Source organism: Aplidium turbinatum, chromosome 11 (assembly GCF_918807975.1).
Source record: "Aplidium turbinatum chromosome 11, kaAplTurb1.1, whole genome shotgun sequence".
In the NCBI taxonomy this organism is placed as follows: domain Eukaryota; kingdom Metazoa; phylum Chordata; class Ascidiacea; order Aplousobranchia; family Polyclinidae; genus Aplidium; species Aplidium turbinatum.
Window position 1 is genome coordinate 19283898 of NC_137482.1, and position 19012 is coordinate 19302909.

The 19012-nt window shown below is 35.7% G+C and overlaps 1 pseudogene; it reads right to left on the reverse strand.

Moving 5' to 3' along the window:
* Positions 1-17165: 17165 nt before the first annotated feature.
* Positions 17166-18140, reverse strand: LOC145780298 (guanine nucleotide-binding protein G(i) subunit alpha pseudogene; annotated as a pseudogene).
* Positions 18141-19012: the final 872 nt, after the last annotated feature.

Genomic DNA, 19012 nt, shown 5'->3' on the forward strand with positions numbered 1-19012 from the left:
GTTCTTGGCTGAAAAAAGTCGGTATAGGCTGCACTTGTCTTAAATGCTCAAAGCTGATGCTTTAGAAATGATGCATTAGTAGAACATACAGTGTTACGAACTGGGTTATTCTGATAGGAAAAGGTTTAGAAATGATTTTTTAGAACATACGCCTAGATATTTTATACAAAAATTATTCCATGCAATGAAATATTTGATCTCAAATGCGTTTCTTTAACGTTGCTATTGGTTAAATCAACATTACGAGCGTTATAACGTTATAAGACCAATGGAAACATGACAGGGAACGACTAGTTGGAAAAGGATGCGCAGAGCATTGTCTTTGATGACGTATCATACAAGGTAGCTGTCGTACAGCGGATGTATGACGTAATGTGATGGCAGTTGTCGCCAAAGTATCGAGAACAATTGATGTAAAACGACGTCACTTTTGTGGCAAGTTAGATTATGGTGCAAACAAATTGAAAAACAGGCGCTTAATCTCTTTCTGTGATGTGATGAATAGAACGGTTGAGACAAATTATGGATTCAGAAATGCCAAGCTACAGATTTATTTATATTTTCCCAGACAACAAGTCACTGCTTTTTTTTACATTGAATCGTCTCTACGCAAAATATGTTGTCTTCGATTCGTTTCATTTCGAACCATTAAAAAGTAAAATTTTATTTCGACCAAAAAAACATTCCAAATAGTCTTAACATGTGTTTTTGGTCCTTGTTATGTTGGCATGCTAATTTCAGGTAGTCCAACCATTGAGATTTACACAAAAAAAGACTTCTCTGTGTATTTTCAAATAACGATTTCAAGTTTTTTACAAGCAATAGCAACGGAATTTGATCGATATAAACACAGCACGTTTCGAGAATACAGTGAGTTAGTGTGTTATGGTGGCGTTTGACCTACATAGAACACGTACACAATATGAAATTAAAATCTTTAACTACTACAATGACATTGAAATTAAATACGAGAAGCTTAAATGTTCATTGTGTAGTGTGTATCCTACGTCACACAAAACTGATACAGCTAAGATTTGTTAAATTTGAGTTTACAGTATGATCCAAAGTCTTGGAAATGAAGTTGCTCTGAAAAATACCTGAACAGTAAACTAGCCACTGAGAGCCATGAAAGATCTTCTTACTTTACTGAAAGCAAACCATTCGAGTAGCAAAAAGCTAAATACCCAATGGGGTTATGAAACCTTGCACAAAGCATACAATTTTTAGCTTTAGTCAAATGGGCTGCTATTAAAAAGTATTTGCACCACAGGTTAAGTTGCCTTCATTGGTATGACCAGAAATGGTGTATCTAGTAGCATTTATAGAGGAGTGCAAGGGGTACTTTTGGACCAGGACCTGAGATGATTTTAGGGGCCTGTAACCTGTCCAAGGACTAAGGGAACTTGAAGAAACCACCGCGTATTGTTTGGATACAGTGCATTTTGTTCTTGGAAGTGTCCTCATTTTGGGTCCGAAGATCTCATTGGTACCAGGCCAAAATTATCCTCTCAATGGCCCTGGGTGTAACTATATAAGTCTTTGCGCTGTTAACTTACGCTAAAAGTAAAATGACTTGCTGCAAATGTGTATAACTTTAAATTAACTTATGCTTAATAATTCAGAGTCATAGCTACTGTGCTATTAAACAGCACTTATTATCGTCATTTACGTATATACGCTTGTTGACAGGGGTTTGTTAAAAAGAAAATTATTTTAATTGTTTGACGTAAAGATGTAATTTACTTTCCAAACTGTTTAGACAAATTGATTAATTGGATTATAACTTTTTTAACAATGAAAACTACACATTATAGAATCAAAAGAATGCATGTGTCATTAAGTCGTATTTATAAGTCCATTAAAGCTGCGTTTTTTAAAACTTCCTACCCGGCTAAACCCATGATATTACAGTAGGTAGTATTTGTCTACGCTGCCTATTTGTAGTATTTTAAATGTATTTTTTTCCAATTATTGCTTTTGAAAATCTTATATCAAAAACACATAACCAATTGACAAAATAGTTAACTTATTTATTACTTTAAAAAAGTGTATTGGACTCTAGGTTTTCAAATCAAAGAATAAGCTTGTGTTTAAAGAATCGTAAGGTATAAAATAATTACAACAACTTAAGCATTTCAAAGATTAACACTAAGAAAAAATCAAAAAACAAGCGTTTAGTCATCTCCAAAAGAACAGGCTTTCGCAGTAAAAGTAGTATCAGCGAGAGGTATAACTTCATTTGCTAATCACATTCTACGTAAGCTTATCATAGTAGACCTACACAATAAGCTTACATCACAACAACATACACTTCAGAAAAGCAAAGAGACGCTTGAACAGTGCTGAACAATTCAATCTGATTAGCCAGGAGCAGCTAAAGACCATTTTGTCATCAAGTCAGGTGCTTTCAACTGGTCGTAGTATTTTAATACATAGGCTACTGTAGTATTTTAATTATGTAAGCAAAAGTAAAAAAAATTACGTGAAAAGTATCGTATTCGCAAACAGCAACAAATGATTGCCCTGTATCAATGTGTAAGTAACAAACTGAATCATTATAACAAACTTTGTAGGCTGCCTAAAAAGCTTGTAGTAGCTCGAACAAAACCATACGCTGCTTTGTTTTGATGGTTTTGGCAGAAAAATGAAAAGTACAGTATATAAGCCTAACTCGAAACAATGCAAGCTTTGATCACTGTCATCCGGCACTTGGGAAGGGTTTAAAGCAGGGCTACTCAACTACCGTTAGAAAAGGTCCATTTTGACAAGTTGAATATTTTTGCGGTCCGGTGAATATTTCACATGCAACCACGAAAATTAAACAACCAGTAGGCCTACGAGCACCGAAACACTTTTCAGGTAGTATGTAACACGACTTGGATTTTTGTTTGACACAAACAAAGAAATAAAAAAGAAAAAATGTATTGTGTTTCTTTGTACTGTAGCTGCGTGGATCGCACATCAGAGAAGACGGCAAAGCGTTGGGGGGTCTGGGGGCTAAGCCTCCAGCTCCTTGGATAATCACAAAAAATTGCTTTCCCTAATGGAAATATGTTTAATAAGGCCCTAAAATGTGGCAATGAGGTTATTCTTCCAGAAGCCCGAGGTCCACCTTCAACACCCAGAAGGTCCGGATTCGGACTGCGGTCCGCCAGTTGAGTAGCCCTGGTTTAAAGCATGTTTGAAAGTCGGGCAGCCTACAACATTAGCCTACAATGTTTCGCTGTAGGTTACAACAATTTTCAGCCTACAACAAAATATCATTATTTTCTCGTTGTTACTAAATTTCACTTTGACTTGCTAAACTACAACATACAAGGGATTATTGTGTCTACTTCTGTATAAGTACTTTTCTTCTTTGAAAACTGCTTTGATGATATAGGCTTTTAACTTGAGGTAATTTCATCATTAGGCGTAAATTGACTAAATATCAAATAACTCTTCAATAAATTCATATCAATAGTTTGATTTATTATTCAATAACCTTAAACTGTTCCTTTTTGCCTGTTTCATAAAACGGATTTGAAGACTAACATCAGCCTATTTTACATAGTTACCCCACTCGCCTGTCAATAGCTGGGTACGCCACTAACAACAATATTCTTCAATAGAGCATGGATGGCTCGGTCAGCGAAGCACCTACAAAAGAAGAATTGTTGCCGTAGGCTCTTGACGTTTCGTGTCAATTTTCTATTAAAGTCATTCGCTTGTCGGTAGTTCTATATCTGGCCATTGAATCAACACAGGTTGCCGATACAATCGACGTGAGTTGTGAAGGGCTTAGCTTACAAATATAGCAGACCTACTTTCATTTGTCGACCATATTAAAACCTATTATCCGGCTATAAAAAATATCCATATATCAAACAGCGCACTATTGTGTCAGAAACTTTTCACCTAGGCTGCCATAGTCCGAGTTATAATGAAACTGTAGCTTACTTTTTCTTTTAGAAAGACGTTGTTTAGTCGATTTTTAACGCTTTTTGAAGAACACAAGCTTAATCAAACAAAGCACTTCGTTTGTCTCATCTTTTCTGGGATACCTTGAACGTTGAATTGTTCAAAGGATCTTTGACAAGATTTTGTTTGTTTAAAACAAAATTCTTCTCTATTTTTTATTTCTTCTTTCAAAACGAGACAAAAATGTTTGAAAAGTTAATTTATATTTTTAAGATATTTACGTTTCAAACAGCCTAAATAAAGCTTTATCAAGAAAATACTTTTGTAAATGAAGTTAATACTCTTAAAACTACAACAATTCCTTACAGTGTAGTAGCCTAAATACAACACAACTACTGTATATTCGCTAAAGACAAAGTACAATGGCTCATTGTGAGCTAATTTCCACTTACTTATACAATACTTCTCTAATTACCTTTGTCCTTTTGTTCACGGTTTCTGGGAGCTAAACAAAAAGCGCTCTAGATCTAATTCATCACCCAGACGTAGGCCAGGAGCCAAAAGTTGCTTGACGGCCACACATTAATCTTTAAGCGGTTTTTCTTGGAATTCTGTTTAATAATTCAATATCTGGTTTTGAGTGATTTTGAATAGAAGCCGTAGCCTCCTGTCAGAATGTGAAGCTTGTGCCATTGTTGCCACCCAAAGAGAAGTTTTGGGTGTTCCACTGTGTACATCGGTACATTTAATGTTTTTATTTTGAGTTTGTACTTTCCTCTCTTGGAAGTGGCTACTACTATGTTCGTTCAAATCACAAACTACGAAAAATAAAATAACGTATTTACATCATAATATCTCTTTCTCTCATTTGAACAGAGGAATAAAAGTTATTTAACTAGATTGGAAAAAATATGGAAACAGACAAAGGACTATCTGAGTGCAACCAGCTTATCACCCCACGTGGGGAATTTCAGTGCTTAATGCGATTACGAAGAGTTTTTATCTAACATCACTTTCTACCTGAATATCAGCAACATAATTGATTTTTTCGTTAAGTCAATTAACGTGATGACACACACTCTAGACAGCAAATTTTTACATTGAATCAACATCAGCAGACTTTGATTCAATGTAAAAATGACGGATTTTGTTGTCTGGGACATCTCAAAAAAAAAGTTTGAAGTTCACAAAACCCTCGAGCTACCAAGGTGTGGACTGCCGCCAAAAGTAAAAAAACTCGATAGAAGAAAACAAATACTGTGTTTCCAAGATTTTCAGAAACTCAATAATAAGGATTTTCAGAAACCTACAAAAAACCTATAATAAGGAATTGCTTTTTCGGTTTTGATACCATCGCTACAAAAGAGTTGTATCTTGCACGGCTTTACTTATTTTTACTCAAAACGAGGAAAGTGAAAAAAATACGCCCACAAAAATGTTTTCAGTTTTTGCATGAGATAACTAACTTATGTCAAAAATATCCTGATGGTTGTTTTGCAAATTGTGCTCAGAAACGAGCGTTGAAGTTTTTTATCTTGCATACAAAGAACGCATTTGCATCTAGTCATGGTACAGCGGCTTAGCCTACGCAGACTTTTTTATGATGATGGAGTTCCAATACAAAATCAACTAACTTACTGTAATTGTTGTAAAAAACAGAGTGAAACTGTTCACCAGGCATTTGATAAATAAAGTGACTGGCGTTCTTCTGGTGACTATAGGCTACTTGGTTACCCCCTGATGTTAAGGATGATACCTAGCTTTTATTACTCACGTTTCGTCAGTCAGCACGTTCAACTTTATCAAGGGGCTGAAACAAGTAAACACAACTTGTTCAGCAACAAATGGCACAACATAAAAACATACTGACGAAATGAATAAAGTAGCAAGAATCAGAGTTAAAAATACAACAAGTAAACACAACTTGTTCAGCAACAAATGGCACAACATAAAAACATTCTGACGAAATGAATAAAGTAGCAAGAATCAGAGTTAAAAATACAACAAGGTTACCGCTCTGTTTAATTGATAACGCAGTGATGACTAAAAACAGTAGGCTACTAACGCTATTCTACTAAAAACAGTAGGCTCTGTATGAAGATAATGCTGCTCTAGAGAGAAATGCCTATGGCCCTTCTTAGGGCGACGCCTGCTGAACTTCAAACCCGATTTACCATTTGTAAACTAAGTGAATTTTGGTTATCTTTCGCAGAATCGAACTTTTGTAGAGCTGCTAGAAACAATAGCTGGATAATTTTGTTCAGACTCATCGTAGCAAAATGAATTGCAATAACAACAATAATTCTAAAAACTTCCAGACCCATTACTGAAATAAGCAAAAGCTACGTAGCTTTATGCAACGTCTGTGAACCTTTACTTGATGTTATAAGAGAAAAAATGGAACAAACACATCAAGCACTTCTCAGCGATGACATCGAAGGGTTGTTTGTTTTAAGCACGTTCAATGGCTGTTCAACCAAGCTGTGACGTAAACTTAGCAATTGGAGAATTCTCTTCCCCAAATGGATGAAATCGATTTCGGCTACCGTTGCAACAGCATAAAGTTCTGGTTGCATCTTGCATGTTTTTTTGTTTTTTTTTGTTCGGCTGCGTATTGAACTTGAAGAACTTCGTCGTGTTTCTATACCTCACGTTCTAAAAACGAATTTATCAAGTTTGAGTTTACTAATAAAAAAACAATAATTAAGACCACATAATGTAAATGAAATTTATACCACTGAAGATGAAGACAATATAATTTTTGAAACGTTTGCTGAGCATGAGTTTGGTATCTACATTCTACATTATGGGCTCTTGATCTTTACTTATTTTGGACAATCTTTATTTTTTGATTAGATGAACCAGGCGTTTCAACCGTTTTGCTCCTGAGTTTACCAAATTCGGTAATTGCTGAAAAAAATGAAAAAATATCTAGAATCCACTGCAGCTGAAATACAATATACTGTCGCTCAATAATCGCAAAAAGGAGAACTAATAATTAAAAAAATCAATGTTTGGAAAACAATGGTTAGGCTTGTGCAGCCATCAAATCAAGTACTTTGTAAAAAGAACTAATTGCTGATTGGGCCACGTCATGACAGCCATGGGTAATGTTTAAAACAAAAAAATGAGAAAAAAAAAGAAAACAAGCAGAACTTAATGTTTGCTGAACACAAAATTGATACAACACTCTTCGAACCTGTGAATATTTGTGTACTCCGTTTACTTTTGTAATTTCAACGCTGGCAGTAGCCTAAATACGAGCCCAATAACACAGTCACCTGATCCTACAAAATTTGATCAGAAAGTTTTGTGTAGAAACAAAGTATTTTTAAAGTAACCGCCTTACTTTCTCTACTTTACTGTCCACTGCGTTCTTCCTGAATGTGATAACAAGGATAGATGCGTACAGGTATAGCCTACCACTTTGATTGACAGTGAGATAGGCTGATCCTAAAATGCGCCATTATGTTAAGCTTGATAGCATTTCTGTTTACCAAATGTCACCAAGAAATCAAGTTTGCTTCTTACTCGCCCTAGCCTATTGATGAGCATCGAACGCTGGTTCCGCATGTATAGCAATAATTCCATGCACTGCTTACATCAGCCACATAAAAAATAACACGTTTGAGCTAGCAATAAAACTGTGCTTTCAAGGCAGGAAAATCTACTTTTTCCTCTAGAAGCAGAATTTGTACAAAAGAGCTTTTGAATGAACAATGGCATTGAAAATCAGTGACTGTAAAAGACAGATTACTTGATGCACCTTGCCATTTACCGCGTTGACTGTTCTTTTTTGATTCCTTTACGCTTGATCCTCAAACGGATCAAATTCGAAACTCCCAAGAAAGATTTGCCTGAGCGAAAGCTTTATCAATAAATTATACAAGTTTCCAAATTTGGTGGATTTTATTTACTTGATAAAATCAAAAACTTGACTTAATTATATCTAGCTTCAACCTACAGTCGCTACTGTAAAGCTAGCTTTTCAATGCCGGGAAAGCTCTACCTTTTAGCAGCCATATATTTTTTTCTTTTTCCGCGTCGTTTATTTATGTGACGCACGCAAGAACCAGAAGGTAGGTAAGAATTAAAAATAAAAAACCTTGTTATTATAGAATAGATTAAACATTTCAATACCTGCAAACGAATCGATAGGTAATGACGTTGATTTTCATTTGGTATTTGGTTTGTTGTTATAACATAGCTTCAAGAATCTGCAAGGTTTAAAACAGAAATTTGCCTAGTTTTACCTAGACCTACAGGGCATTGTTGCAAAAAACATCTTCGGAAGTTTAATCAAAACAGAAAGTACTATTTTTGCCTACGTGAGAATATTTTCAAAGCTATGTTATGCCAATAATACAAACGTCAAAATGAGCAACATAAAATTTTTCAAACAAAAAATCAACTTGCATTGTTAAATCCGCCAAATTCTGCAGTCTGCAAATCTTTTTTGATTGATTTACTGGTCATACCAATTCCAGCGTAATCCCATCATTGGTTGGGGATAGCAACATGCTTTTTGAGAAACCCCAACTAACTACATCCGTTGTTTTTATATTTATTTAACGTTTGCAGACGTTGAATCGACGTAAAAAGATGGGTTTGCTAGCTGGATCATAACCCAGACAATAAAATCCGTCATTTTTACATTCATTTTTTTACAATCAACTTAAAAATGACGGATTTTGCTGTTCGGATAGTCTAATCAGGAATTATTTTGCAATGGCAAAGAGGGACATCTCTCAATCTCAAATCTCATTAGCCTTTCGTTTAAGTCTGTTTACCAACATGATAGTTTTTTATTTGTTTATATGACAATGTTTAAACGTACGACAATGTTAAACGACAAATAAAACTCTTCAGTCCAGGTATCTGTGAAATATGACGCAAATAATCAATAATTAAAATCCTAATAATCTTGCTTATAGTTTTTTGACGCTTCAACGTTTTGCTGGTATAGAAATAAAAAAGATTAATCTGCTTACAATTTTTATCAAACAGATGGAAAACAAAATACGCTTTGTTGCAAAAGTTCATCTCATGTTGATGCTGACAGCCCGTTTGTACAAACTTATAAAGGAAACTAAAATATTTTTAATAAATTCAACTCGCTTAGAAACATTCTGTTTCACTTAACATTATGACAAAATTAATTATTTTCTCACATCATGTACAGTGCTTCAGAGCATAGTTTGCACTATGGATGTGGCACTTTATAGTATAAAAAAGGTATCATTCTTATTCATTAATATTAATAATCAACTTCAAACGATAAAATTTTCCGCAATGAATAAAGTGAAATATTTGACGGCATGCATTGTTTTAAGCGTTTGTGTGAGTTTTTTCTTGATTAAAATCACAAAGAGCATAAAAACTGTCAGAATAGGTTGTAGGCTATATTGAAAAGCTTGGGTGTTCATCAGGACAATTATCATTTTTAGCACTAGTTTCAACGTTCATCAGATGAAACTGAAAGTAAAAGCAACAACAAACAGGTTGATTTATTGCTTTACTGACGTTTCGCACACCATGACAGTGCGCATCCTCAGAGCGAACACCACACAAAATAAAATTTACAAAGTTATATACTGCAGCAGTAGCGCACCCAGAATAAAATTTAGGGGGGGGCTAATTCAGAAATGTCGGCCGAGTGATTTGCGACCATAGTGACAGTAGGCTAATGCCCATCCCTTTGACTAATACTTAAAGGCACTCACGGCCCACAACCCACAGGCAGTAGCGCACCCAGAAAAAAAATTAGGGGGGGGGCTAATTCAAAAATGTCGGCCGAGTGATTTGCGATAACAGTGACAGTAACAATTATTATAGGCCAATGCCAGTGGCCTAGCCAGGAATTTTGAAAGGGGGGGGGGGGGGTTTAACGGTCGGCGGGCAAAGCCAGACGGCGTGTTTGCCTAAAACAGGGGTCACCAAACTTTTTTCTCTGAGGGCCGGATTGCTGCGAGATTAACAGCTGCGGGCCGGATGCAAATTGCGAAAAGATATACAACTATTTAGAATCCCCATTGACTTGAATTGAGCACAATAAATAACAAAGTCAGCGGTGGAATAGCAAAGTTGTGATGAAAATCGAAAGGTTGCTGGAAAAGTTATCCCCTGCTGTGATACACCACAAGGCATCGTGCTCTTGAAAAAACATTACATCTTTCCAAATTTGGCCTAGGCTGTCCTCATTTGTGGTGACATTTTTTCCTTAACAGTTGTGACGAATTTTTTCCTTGCAACAGTTGTAGTGCAGCTGTTATTTCCACAGCACGTGGCGGGCCGGATGAAATCAGTTCGCGGGCCGTAGTTTGGTGACCCCTGGCCTAAAACGACACCCAACGACGGGGGTCTGGGGGGCCTCTCCCAACAATTTTTGAAAAATTACTTTAAATTTGGTGCATTCTGAGAGCATTTTCCACTAAAATGTGGGTATGAATCATTCCTGTAAAATGGTGCTGTCCGGTGGCATAGCAAAAGGATAAGATCATGTTTTCTTTGGCATTTTTCGGAAATAAAGCTTAGTCTCTATGTTTTCTTGTTGCTAATTCCTGGCTGAGATATTTGAATGTTTGGTATTGGCAAAACTCGCTCTTTTAATGCAGTTTCGTTTAAAATTAGGCAAACTTTGTTTTAGGGAAGTAAAGCGACTGAAAACATCATTCTCAATATCGTGACGTCACACGCGTGCCAAAGGGGGGGTTTAAAACTCCCAACTCCCCCTTGGCTACGCCACCGGCCAATGCCCATTCCTTTGATTAATATTTAAAGACACTCACATGCATGCTACTATAGCACCATCAGCATCCTCATCCCTACGTCTACTCTCGCAATCGTCTATAGATCTCGATTTTTTTTTGTTATGTATGACAAAATAGAATTAGCTTTTTGTTTGCCAACACCAGTAAGTGCAAAAACAACAACCAGCACGAAAACAGCTTGAAACAAAACACTAATTTTGTAAACAGTAAATTTGATCTGGACGTTTTTCCTACTTACAAAACATTCAAAATTAGTTCGTATTTTCAACTAAAGTCCCAGGCGCCTTCGTCTCTCTGCTCAAGTGTCGTACACAGTTTTACATGTCCGTGTGATTCGGCATTGACGTATGGTACATTGGTATGTCCACCAGACATTTGACCACGAGAGTACGGGAGCATCTGAACTTTAGGGAGTTAAAGAAAAGTACCATCAAAGACCATATCATGGAGTGTTCTCTTTGCACAGATCGAAAATTCTCTGCTGACTCATTTAAAATTTACACAAAGGCAAATCCCGATTTGATACCAAATTTCAGGAAGCAGTGTTAATCAAACGCTACAACCCAAATTTAAACAAACAATTATTTGCTGGAGCTGCGTCCATTCTCCTCAACATTTACTTGATGTATCACGTTCCCTGTGGTGCAAATTTTTTTGTAGTTATTTACGTAGTTGCCTTTTTCTAATGTAATTTTACTTTCAAGAAGTTGAAACTCATTGCATTTTTATAAATATTTTCAGGTTCCTGATGAGGGCTTAAGTTAAGCCGAAAACGTTGTACTGTCAACACTATTTGTAAATATATAAAATATATTGTTATAATGCTCAGCCCTGTTGTAATGTTGTGTCTTATTCATATCTAACCTGTAAGCAAAAGGTATAAACGGAGAACATACAAAAACTTTATTTTTGGTGGCGGGTTTGGGGGGGGGCTTGAGCCCCCTTAGCCCCATGCTGGGTGCGCTACTGTACTGCAGTGCGGTTGAAGGTTGAATTATTTTAAAGATTGGTCAAACATGTGTGAGCGGATACTTTCCCCGTTAAATAACGTAAAAACTTCTAACATTAAACATAAATTCGAAGTAGTGGAGACCAACAGAAATTGGAGACGAAATTAAATTACAATAACGTTTGAAAACAAAATTTTGAAAACATACCACAATTTTGAAAACATAATAAGAACTATGGACAATCGATCGTTGTGGAGACTCACGATAGCCGACACCTCATTCAGGCATGGCCGATGATGATGATGAGCGTTTCCAACTGTACTAAAATAGGCATGAAGCCTGCGTGCTTCTGCGAAGATCTTTATGGTCTTGGCACAAATTGATTTGATTTCTTTGCACTTGTAATACTTCAAACTTAAGACTAAGGTTTTCAATTTACCTTTTAAAGAAAGTAGGCTATCTGTGATCTGTTGAATTATAGACCTACTTAAATGCAATTAAAGTTTGCGCCTTAAACAAAGAGCATCAGTACAGTCGAGAAACGATCAAAATAAAGTAAAAATTTGTCATATCTGTCTGGGAGAAAGCCCCCGATCCAAATCTATTTTATGTCTCCTCTTACGTCAATTTGTATACTATCCATTTTTTCTTACAACATTTTTTTTTGAACTAGTTCGGTGCCCCCAATTTCTATTTCTCGTTCTGCTACTGCATGGGTGATGGTCAAGGCTGTCTCGACTTAGCCATTTGAAATAGTTAATTTAATAGATGGCAACAGCCAACAGTGAAATAAAAAGTGTGTGATCACCACGAAAGCGCGAAAGCAAAAAAAAGCTTATTAAGAATTGAGTTTGTAATTTCTTGGTTCTCTTTGATTTTTTCAGATTAATTCTAACAATTCATTATGACCACAATACACTTGCAATTTTACAAACGAAGCTTGAATTATTACTGAAAACAATTGTTGCACACTTGTGTTGCTGTAGACCATACTTTATTCAGCTCATATCTACAGTACAAGTTCCATTTTCATTATCTTAACCTTGCACAAGGCTTGACAACGTCAACATAATCTTGGCCCTCATTTTCAATCATTTTGAGGGTAAAAAGGGTAAGTAGTTTTGGAAACGCAAAGCAGCAATTGGCTTTACTCGTTTGCAATATTTATTTTTTCTTGGACGTTGAAACAATAAAGAAGACAAGGTGTTTATTTATAAAAATCTTGAAGAATTGTGATGAAACTTCAACACCGCTGCTTTTAATGAACAAATCTTTATTTTGAGATCCACCGCTACTTGACTTCATTTGTGTACATGTCCACTTGTAAACGGAAATGTCTAAACATGTAATATGATAAATTATGGAACAGGAATTTCAAAGCAAGCTATAGTATGATAAGGAGACATAGTGTAGCATACACTTTAGTCAATATGGGCAAATCATCTGCAATCTACAGATCCCATTGGACCAGCAATTCGTAATTCACGAAGAGAAAACTATATCAAAAGATTATCAATAATTTCTTGGTTTCTTTAGATGACTGCAGACTGGGCTACCACAAGATGCTAAAAAGGGTAACTACAGTTGCTTTTTTCGGACGTTTTTGTTAGTCAGCAAAACTGACTTTATCAAGGGGATGAAGCATGTCAAGACTACCTGTTTTTCAACAAAATGACACAACACAAAAAGGCATTGGCGAAATGAAGAAATTTGCAGGAAGTAGCCTTCAGTCTGCAGTTACGAGAAGAACGCAAGAAGTTATTTTATAATTAATGTCTGGTGAACAGTTTCACTCTGCATTTATTTTTAATAAGTTATTGGAGAAGTTTTCTGAAGCAAAGTTTATGCGATTCTTATTTGAGTATAAACTCTGAGAACTTCAATTTTAACGAAAGACAAACACAAAAGTTATGATATAATCTATAGCTAGATTACCACCCCGAATACTGCACTTTTCCAGACAGCAAAATCTGCCATTTTTACACTGATTTAATGTATGTCACCGTAACCATGTCCTTATGAAGTTTTATGTTTGCTACTGCAGTCCATTAAAAAAGTTTAATAAAGTTTTGGCAGGGATATCTGTAACTACAGGATTGGAAACTCTCTGGATCTGAAAACACTTTTATACACTAGCAGGGTCATTGTTCCTTTTCGTTGCTGTGATAAAGGTTTACATATGTTGACCTTAAAACATAGCAAGTAGTGAACAGACAAGGAAAAGCGTAACAATCAATGCATCTGCCGTAAACTGTAAAGTACTGTTTAATGTGTTTGTGTTCCATTTGTGCAATCCTGTTGTATTTCGTTTGCTGTTAAATAATTTCAAAACCTATGTATTAGTTTTAGTTCTTATGACATCTTAAACGTATTGATTTCGTACTAGGTTGGGATGTGAATAAGTTTATCATAAAAGCCTACAACAACACATTTCAATGATTACTTGAGCAACGCACGGTAAGGATTGCTCTCCATTCAGCGGCATCTAATGGTTGGAATAATTCCCCGGCAACAAGACTTCAACAATCGGAAACTTCACTCTGTCAATCTCGGTGACCGGGCCTACGTCAGTGATTCAAAGCCTCTACAAGTATGCGAAACTACCAGGATTAAGCTCTGCAAGAAGCTTTCCCAGTCCGAGGATAAAGATTCAATCAATCAATCCTTGTTTACTTCTGATCCGGTTTGCAATAGCCTACGCAAAATGCTAAAGAACAACAGGAAATTTTTGGATTCTTTGCATTCATTTATTTTTTGATTTTTTGGATTCGTGGTTTTAAACTTTTATACATCAAATAGATTTTGATGTGAGTGTACATTTTACATTGTTATTGCGAAATTGAGTTTTGTACATTCTCTAGTTGATACAAACAGTGTTTTATTTTAATAATTCTTCTGTAGTCATAGTAATACGTTGACCCTACTGCGGTATAGCACTGAAAAGAGTTTCCAATCCCGTAGTTATAGATATCCCTGAGTTTTGGTAGAGAGTTTGCTTTTTTGAACCATAGACAAGCAAAACAAAGTAATCATAGCGGATTTAACATAATGTATTACACACAAAACAAAATATATAAAATAATAGGCTAACTCAAACGTTTTCGACACGTACGTGTATCCTCATCAGGAATTTAATCTCCAATACCGTATACATAAAATAAAAAAGGTTACTCTGCAAAAGCAAACACATAAAACCTTAAAAGCCGTTTTTCGAAAAATTTTCTCTTACTTATTTAGCAAAGTTATTAAGCAAAGTTATTTTATCTTTGGTAGCTCTTGATCGCTTAGCCTCTTTTCTGTTTGACTAGCTCCCGTATAGTAAAGTTTTTTTCGACAACCAACGGACTTTTTCTATGTTTATTTTATTTTTATTTGATCAAAACAAATCCAAATTGTGCGAGTGCTGTACAACAAATCGACCGTGTACTCCAACGTGATTGTAAATAGGCCACAAACTTGGAAACAGCAGGTTCAGCAGCATTTGTAACTAAACGTTCTTCTTTCGCTTTTCTACTTTTCCACTGTGGTTTAATGTTTCTCTTAAAACTGCTAGCCAGGTTTTCGTTTTTTTTTTTTCATGTGAAAACAGGACTGGTTTTTATCTGGTATGTCCAGGGTTGGAAGTAATGACTAGTTGTCACGATTCGATAGCGTTATTCGTTGCTTTCTGAATATCGAATGCTTATACCCATTCCTTTTATTCCTTCTAAAAGTAAATATCGAATGCGCGTTATTCGCTGCTTTTTCATGCAAGCAACAAAATCATTATTCGTTTTTCACTAATCGATATTTAGGAGAACTGCTGAATCATTTTTTGTTGTTCACTTACTTTGTCGTCAAAACGAATTTACGAGATTTAGTTTTCGGATTACTATTCGACCTAGTCCCCTTCCGGTTTTCGAACCTTAAAAGATTAAGGAAAATTTTGCTGCAACACAGTACGGAAAAACCATGCCAGTGAGAATTGTTAACAATGTTGCTAACCTTGCGGTTTTCCGACAAGTTTGGGTTTGTTTTTGTGAGTTTTCGTATTTTTTTGTTTAGTTTGCGGGTTATTTGTTTTTGGGCTTGTTTTTTAGCCAGTCAATTTTTAGTAGGCCTAATTGCTATTCAATGCTTCTTTTTAAATATCGATAGCAGAAAGTCATTGCTTTTTTGGGCACTATCGAATAGTGAAATAGTCACTGCTTTTTGACTAACAACTTCCAACCCTGGGTATGTCCATATTACATAGCAATAGAAGTCATAAAGTAAGTTGCAATGATTACACATTGCTGGTATTGATCTTCAAAATCAACATCGCAAATTGAACGGAAGTACTCAAGCTTTGATTGAGTAATGTATATGCACTATGCAGGCTATAGTTTTTTTTTTTTATTTTGCGATATAGCTACCAACATTATATCGATTGTAGGCTATACTGACCAAAAAAACTATAACAATCAAAAGAATAAAAAAACGTTAATTGAAATTTCCAAAAGTCACAAGTCACCAACAAAAATAACTTCAAAAAACAAGCTAATTTACTTTACAAATGTACTGTAGATACAAATAACCTGTTTTAGTCTGATGCTGTGGCTTCTCTGTGGTAGTAGCAGTACTACCACACCTACTACAACAGCAAACCCGCAGCATCAGGCTAGCACAAGTCGTTTGTATCTTCATTTGTGAAGAAAACATTAATCATGCTTTAAAAAGCAAAACTCAATCTATTATATAAACTTTATTTAATTCTGAATAACTCTAAACACTCATTTCTATGTACGGTATCTAAGAAATATGATGAATTCATCAACAAGGCAGTGCATAATTCATGAGCCGATGATGAATCAGCCCAAAAAGACTCATAGTAATCTAGTCTAGTTTATAAATCACATATGAGATGGGCACATTATAAGACTCTACAGCCTAGTTTTTGATGCAAGCGGCATATTTTGTAACAAAAAGCATCAACAATAAAGTGGACCAAGTTTTTTTTTATTTTTTATTTATTTTTTTATTTCAAGAGCAGTTTCCCCGTGCCAAATACGGCTCTTTATAGTTACATTAATTGGCCTACTTGCATAGGTAGCCTCAAGTTATAATTTGCAAGTGCTACAGCGGAAAAAGTCTGGTCTGCGGTTTTTATCCCTAATACTGGATATCTATTATAGCCATAATGTGAATTTACCCTCGACACAACGCGCAGACTTGTTAATGTGTCTACGTCTAGCAGTCTGAATTTAATTATGAGACAGTTCCCCCAAACCCAAACAAAACAAGCAAATGTTCAGTTTTTTCCTCATTCTTCCAAGTTTTTGCTCGCTTTACTAGCTTAACTACATTGCGATTAGTTAAACTGGCTAGGGCACGAGTGATTTTAATTATTATCTGGTTTGAGAAGTGAAAACGTGGTCAATTGATTGCAAATTCATGAAATACACAAATGCAAGAAAAATACTTTAACCCTAACCCGGCACAACGTAAGCCTGCCATTATCCGCTGCAGGTATAGGCTACCAATTAGGAGATAATACTTGGTTGACGTTGTTTCGCGTTTTATTCATCTACTTGATTAATCCTAAGTCAGCAAAGCGTTTTTTAAGATTGATGTTAAACACGGCGTTCATCACCGATTGAAAATTAGTTGTATCTGTGGCTGATACAATATAAGTAGAAATGTTTTTGTCGGACATTTTTGTTAAATTGACAAACTTCTGCTGAATGAAACTGGCAACTTGATCATAAGAGTTTTCGCCAGTATAGTCTGGAAAGCAAAGCGACAAAGGAGATTTCAAAACTTTGTCCTTCAACTGGTCACTTTTGCTTAAAAGTAAGATAATCGGGACACTGTTAAAAAATTTGTTGTTACAAATCGAATCAAACAGTCTCAGACTCTCGTGCATCCTATTGGTTTCTTCATCTTCAGCGAGTAATAAGTCATAAGATGATAACGCAGCGCAAAAGATAATGGCAGTGACATCTTCAAAACAATGAATCCATTTTTTCCTTTCTGATCTAGCACCTCCAACATCAATTAATTTGAATTCTAAATTTTTGTAGTTAAACTTTGTTTCAGTGATGCCAGTAGTTTTTACTCTGGTTCTCAAAACGTCTTGTTCCGTGGGCAAGTAGTCTTGCATACAAAGCCTGTCCAACGAATCAAGATAATACTGCGCCGAGTCGTTCAATTGATATTCTCTGGAATGCTGAAAACTTTCTTGAACACCAGAATCTGCCCAGAGGCGAATAACCGCCTCTCCAATTTTTCCATTCAACTCATAATCTTCCATGTATTTGTTTTCTGACACTAATTTGGCGTCATTCTGTCTTTCAGAGTTTGAGAAATTAATTTGAAGACTTGGCATAGCCTTCACAATAGCTGCCATTGACTGAATAACGTTGGCAAATACAACAGGCTTAAACAGACTTTTTTCTTCATCAGAATATCCATCTTTAAATAAAATTTTCATCTGCTTAGCTATTGTGCTCTTTCCAGATTCCCCAATTCCAAGTAAAACCAGTTTTGCTATTTTGTCGCTTCTTTTTTTATCATTGCTTGGCAATCGGTTTATCTTTTTTGTCATAGAGTTGGTCGCGATGTCATTGTTACGGCCAATCTCTGTACAAATCAAACGTCATATAAAACCGTTCAAGTCTACTGAATATTACGTCATGGAAGTTGCTAGAAAATGTGCCAAAATTGCACCATCGTTCATAGACTTGTGTCAAACTTGTTAGGACTTGTTTGGGCCTGTTTAAACATGAATGCATTGGTTCACTAGCTTTGGACACCTGTTTTGAATTGCGTGACAATTGATTTCACTATTGCGTCACAGTTACTTTCTACGTGAATTTGAGATATTGATATCTTTTCTGATTCATTCGTAAAATGATTGCTTGAAAGTTGGCCGCTCATTTAACTGTTGGCTTAGTGCTTGCTAGCTGGACAAAGGTTCCGTCTTTTATCCAATTAATCTGTATTGTAGTGACAGTTTTTTTTAGAGGTGTAGGCGTTACACCTATTTTCGATAGCCTCGGGCTAATTTTACTGGAATACACTGTTTGAATAGACGTTTCGAAAGTGTGTTTATTTTTGGGTCATTGCATGCAGACGAACGGATTTGGGAATCTTACGTTACAATTTTCCCACGAAGAGATTATGGTTTACCGCTGTGACCATAAAAAATAAAAGACGAAGTTTGTTAGTTGGTAGGCTAAGAAGCACTTAGAAGCAAAGAAATAATAAAAGAAGATCTTAGTGGTTGGTAGTCTAAAGAAGCAAAGAAAATTAAAGACATTTCTTCTCGGTAGGCAACTGAAGAACTTTAAGCTAAAAAGTAAAGACATTTCTTCTCAGTTTGGTACAGAAGAAAAATAACTTTGACATTCATTGGCAAGAAAGAAGATTAAA